Source organism: Arvicola amphibius, chromosome 5 (genome assembly GCF_903992535.2).
Source record: "Arvicola amphibius chromosome 5, mArvAmp1.2, whole genome shotgun sequence".
Taxonomy (NCBI): Eukaryota; Metazoa; Chordata; class Mammalia; order Rodentia; family Cricetidae; genus Arvicola; species Arvicola amphibius.
In genome coordinates this window covers 20,027,213-20,032,306 of record NC_052051.1, presented here as the reverse complement: position 1 = coordinate 20,032,306, position 5,094 = coordinate 20,027,213, and the positions used below count along the sequence as shown (strand labels likewise).

Here is a 5,094-nt window from a genome sequence, read left to right as displayed (position 1 = left end):
TTGTGTGCCTAAAAGCACTGACTGTTAGTTGTAGTCCTTTGTTTCATTGAGAACAGGCATTGCAATCATATCGCCCTGGGAAAACATGACTAGACCAGGCTAGAGGGCTCAACCAGAAAGGTCACTTGCCACCAAGAATGACAACCTGAAGTCAAATCGTAGGCCGCATGGTAGAAAAGGAGAACGGAGAAGCAACTCTTGGAAGTTGTCCTCTGATATCTGATGTGCACCATGGCACGTGTATGCTCACCAAACACACACACTTACATACATAAATCAACATAATTTTTTAAAAAGCATGAGAAACAGCCAGGTATGTGGCACACATCTTTCTTTCATCCCAGCGCTCAGGAGGTAGGGGCGAGTTCCAGGACAGCCAGGGATGTGTAGAGATCCTGTATCAAGAAAACCTAAACAAAACAAGAAACATTGTTGACCTATTTGCAAGAACTTTGTCTCCACTTTACTTCACTTTTTAATACTCTCCTGAAGACAACATAGTTAACAGTTCATTAGGCATTACTTATTTTCCGCCAGGCTTTAGATTAAATGTCTTTTTTTATTTCTTCAGGGAAGACCCTGCTGTCCACCGGGGATAAATAGGTCACCACTGTTACAACCTGCCTACTGCTGTGCCTATTTCCTCTGTAGTGCTTATACTTTTGTGTGTGTGTGTGTGTGTGTGTGTGTGTGTGTGCGCGCGCGTGCGCGCGTGCGCAGCGGACTGATGTTTCCAGACAGGGTTTCTTTGTGTAACAGCCCTGGCTGTCCTGGAGCTCTCTTTGAAGAACAGGCTGGCCTCCAACTCAGAGATCCACCTGCCTCTGCCTCCCCAGTGCTGGAATTAAAGGCCTGCGCTATCACTGCCCAACTGCTCTTATGATTTTTAATTTTCTGACCTATTTGTTTATTGCGCCCATTAAAATGTAACCAAGTTAGGGATCATGCCTGTCTTAGACCTTTTATTTCTAGAGCATAGTCTAGCCCTTGATACGAAGTAGTTCCTTGGTAGATATTTTGGGTGGTGCAAAGTTAGATGGGTAGGTTAATGAAAAGATGAGCGGATGGATAGATGGATAGATGGACAGGCATACAGACGCATGCTTGGGTGAATGAATCACAACGAATGGTGGGTGGATGGATATGCATGAGAGGACAGATGGGACAATAGGATGGATGACAAATGAGATGAGAGGAAGCTGACGTTCTACACATACTTTCTGGCTAAATGGATGCATGGACCGATGAATAAACCGCTTGGTAGAATGGAAGCTAGGACTAAGGAAGGAGAGCCTTGCTGGCGGGTTAGCATTTCAGCTCTACTCCCGCAGGGGACGCTGCAGAGCCACGCGCACAGTCTGGGTGTGCATTGGTGCAGCTGGAGCCTGCAGCGCGCGCAGCCGCAGCTAGGTAGACACTGCAGTGTTGAGAAGTGTCCTGCGCAGTCCTACACTGCGGCACTCACTCACTTTTTATTTCACATCTCAGCTCGCTAGGTGAAGTCACCTCGGGTCTGCGCTCTCGGCCGCCTCCAAGACCTCCAGTCTCCTAAACCCGGGAAACCCAGGACCCCGGAGGTTAGGGTGAGAGTTTGAACCTCCCACCCTTGCGGACTGTGAACTTCCCGGGATATTCAGGAGTTCTTTGGTGGGTTGAGATCTCGGTTTCCCGGGGCTGATGGCCCAACCTCTGGGGAGGGAGCCTTCGTGGGGGACAACCTGGGGACGCGGTGTCAGCGCCCCTGGGAAGAGATGGGAAGGTTGGGGGCTGAGCCTCGGTGCCTCAAATTTATGTGGCATCCGAAGCCGCCTGTCGTTTTCTACACAGGGTCCTCGGACTGTTGACCCGCGTTCAGATCTGCATCCTTTCAAGTTGATGCGCCCAGTATCCTGGGACGCAGCTCTCGAACTTCGGTGTGGCATCTTGCTGTGAAACCCCATCCCCAGTGGTTGCTTCCCTGTTGGGCCTTGGCTAAGAGGCCCTCTTGACACCACGAAGGATGACGAAGCTGGTCTGCGGCAGCCCCTCACCCCTATTCTCCGCACTCTCTGGTGGGCGCCACTGTCCAGGAAGCAGGAGTCCCGGTAAGTGCTGCCGGTGCACCTTGAAGCCAGAGTGCCCCCTAATTGCCTTTCCGTGGGTACCAGCAGAGGGGTGGTGTGGAGTTCAGGCAGGTTCTGATGACAGCCCAGCAAAGACCCCGTGCAGGAAAGTCTGGTGGGGTCCTTGGGAGTCTGGCTGGATTCAGGCCAGAAAGACCCCAGGTCCTACGTGAATATAGTTCATTCCTTCTCAGGTAAGGAAGCTAGCTGCAAAGGCAGATTTGTGCCTGGTTACATGGCAGCTCTGCCTTATCTGTGGTGTGAATGAAACCAATTTCTCATTTTGACCCTAAATAGGTCTTCTTTTGGATGGCAAGTAGGATCTTATCTGAAATGATGGTTGCACAGGGCTGAGGTCTTTGAAGTTGGTCAACATTTTTCCATTTGAGGACCTTTGACAGGAGACAGGATAAAGGAACCTTCTCGAACCTCCTCAGTTTACCCGAGCTTGCACAAAAGATCTGAGAAGTGCTCTGTCATAGATGATTTGTTGTTCCTGTGATGCTGCCAACGCCTCCCCCCCCCCCCCCCCCGCCATGCTGAGTCACCAGAAAATGCTGCGTCACTGCGTTTCGAGAAAACGTTTGCGTCACAAATAATCCAGTCTCCCTGTATCTGTTTTATGTGGCTCTTGCACTGGGACCTCTTCATGTGCTGCCCAGAACCGATTTAACCAGCATCTAAAAGATGCTTATTTAAAGGTGCTTCTTGTTTACTGCAGAACTGACACCTTGGTGCAGAGGAGCCACGAGAGACATCTCTATCCTGTCAGGAAGCTGCTGCATCACAGCGCTCCCATGGTAAGGTCTGTACTTAAGATGACTGTGTCACACCCCCACACCCACCGCAGTTTTGTAGCTTGGTCTGTCTGTGGGCTTCAAGCAGTGGCATCAGGACCTGTCCCTGGCGCTTGAACTGGCTTTTGGGAACTTATTCCCCATGGGATGCCTCACCCAGCCTTAATGCAGGGGGAGGAGCTTGGTCCTGCCTCAAGGTGATATGACAGGCTTCCTTGACTCCCATGGGAGGCCTGCCCCTTTCTGAACGGAGGAGGAGAAGTGGGTGGGTGATTGCGGGGAGGGAGAAGGGTGGAAGGAGGGGGAGGCAACAGGAGAAGGGGCGGGGAGAGGAAACTGTTGTCTGTATGTAAAATAAATGAAAAAAAATAATAAAACAAACAAATAAAAAAGATGGCTGGCCGGGCGGTGGTGGCGCACGCCTTTAATCGCAGCACTGGGGAGGCAGAGGCCGGTGGATCTCTGTGAGTTCGAGACCAGCCTGGTCTACAAGAGCTAGTTCCAGGACAGTCACCAAAGCTACAGAGAAACCTTGTCTCAAAAAAAAAAAAAAGAAAAAAAGAAAAAAGAAAAAAAAAAAAAAAAAAAAGGCTGTCCCCAAGGGATGCTCACGGGTTCCCAGGAATGGGACAGACTGAGAAGTAAATGGACAGAGGATGAAGGTGACTGTATCCGGTGCCCCAGTTTTACTCTTTTTGGGCAATGGTGGACATCTGATCCCTGTTGTGCCTGCTTCAGTCCCGAGTCTCCAGTGATCCCTCTTGTTTTGGTGGGTTAGTAGCGGCAGGTCTGAATCAGAAGCAGGAAGGATGCTGCATCAAAGCCCCCTGTACCCAAGTCTGTCTTAGCTAGGGTTTCTTTTCTTTTCTTTTTTTTTTTTTTTTTTTTTTTTTTTTTTTGAGACAAGGTTTTCCAGTAGCTATGGAGCCAGTCCTGGAACTTGCTCTGTTGACTAGGCTGGCCTCAAACTCACAGAGATCCGTCTGCCTCTGCCTCCAGACTGCTGTGATTAAAGGTGTGCGCCACCACCTCTGGGCCTTAGTTAGGGTTTCCTTCTTTCCCCTTCCTTCCTCCCTCCCTCCCTTCCTTCCTTAAGATTTATTTATACGTATACCATGTCCTGCCTACACACCAGAAGAGGGCACCAGATCTCATCATAGATGGCTATGAGTCACCCATGCTGTTGCTGCGAATTGAACTCAGGAAGAGCAGCCAGCGCTCTTAACCTCTGAGCCATCTCTCCAGCCCTAGTTAGGGTTTCTACTGCTGCGATGAGACACCATGAACAAAGCAGCTTGGGAAGGAAAAGGTAGTGTTTGACTCACACTTCACATCACCGAAGGAAGCCAGGACAGGGACTCAAACAGGGCCAGAACCTTGAGGCAGGAGCTGATGCAGAGGCCTTGGAGTGGTGCTATTTACTGACTTGTTCCCTTGCTTTCTTACAGAACCCAGGACCACCAGCCCAGGGATGGCCCCACCCACAAAGGGCTGGGTTCTCCCCCATCAATCAATTGCTAATTAAGAAACTGCCCTAGAGGCTTGCCTACAGCTGGATCCCAGAAAGCAGAACTACTAGGCTGTTTTCCTTAGTGTCAGGAGACCCCCCTCCCCAGTTCCACAACCTAAGAACTCTCGCTGTGTGTCTTCCTTCTGTTTCACTTGTTGGCTGCGTGGAAGAATTTTTATAGGATTAGATGTATTTCCTCAGTCCGTATACCCAGCTGAGCTGGCTGATCTCAGCTTCTGCATTTGACAGCAAGCCCTCTCTGCTCCTGCATTTGTAAGTGATCAGGGGGAGCCCATGCCCTGGTCATTGGTAGTGCAGGCAGAGGAAATGTGGAAAGAATGGCCCTGTGTTTGGAAGGTCCACACCATGCCTTCCAGTGCTGGGGGCTTTCCCATATGTGATTTCTCAACTCTGCATACACTTGGGCCTCTAGGCTATTGGAGCCACCCCACAGGCACATCATTGCTGTCACTGGGACTTTTGCTTCCTGCCCTGGGTTTTAAAGTCTCCTAGATGGCCAGCAAGGTCGTTGCCCGGCCACAGTGGCACACTACTACACATCTGCTGCTTGCATCATTGCGCCCTGTTGGGTGGGGGTGGAGGGGGTCACTCCAGTCAGAGATGTAATTGGTGGCGGCTGCCCTGCCATAGACCATACACAATGTGCATCGTAGGAGTCAGAGGG

At 50.6% G+C, this 5,094-nt stretch overlaps 1 non-coding gene across 1 annotated transcript; it reads left to right on the top strand.

Moving 5' to 3' along the window:
* Window positions 1-4,672: 4,672 nt before the first annotated feature.
* LOC119815933 lies at window positions 4,673-4,805 on the top strand. Its single transcript, XR_005285606.1, has one exon. It is a non-coding gene; the product is annotated as a small nucleolar RNA SNORA71 (small nucleolar RNA).
* The last annotated feature ends 289 nt before the right edge of the window (window positions 4,806-5,094 follow it).